Here is a 369-nt window from a genome sequence, read left to right on the forward strand (position 1 = left end):
ATACCCAGAGATAGAGGTGTGTACTGTGTGTATATATTATATATACCCAGAGATAGAGGTGTGTACTGTGTGTATATATTATATATATATATATATACCCAGAGATAGAGGTGTGTACTGTGTATATATTATATATACCCAGAGATAGAGGTGTGTATATATTATATATACCCAGAGATAGAGGTGTGTATATATTGTATATAGCCAGAGATAGAGGTGTGTACTGTGTGTATATATTATATATACCCAGAGATAGAGGTGTGTACTGTGTATATATTATATATACCCAGAGATAGAGGTGTGTATATATTATATATACCCAGAGATAGAGGTGTGTATATATTATATATACCCAGAGATAGAGGTGTG

This window comes from Rana temporaria, chromosome 12 (assembly GCF_905171775.1).
Source record: "Rana temporaria chromosome 12, aRanTem1.1, whole genome shotgun sequence".
Lineage (NCBI taxonomy): Eukaryota > Metazoa > Chordata > Amphibia > Anura > Ranidae > Rana > Rana temporaria.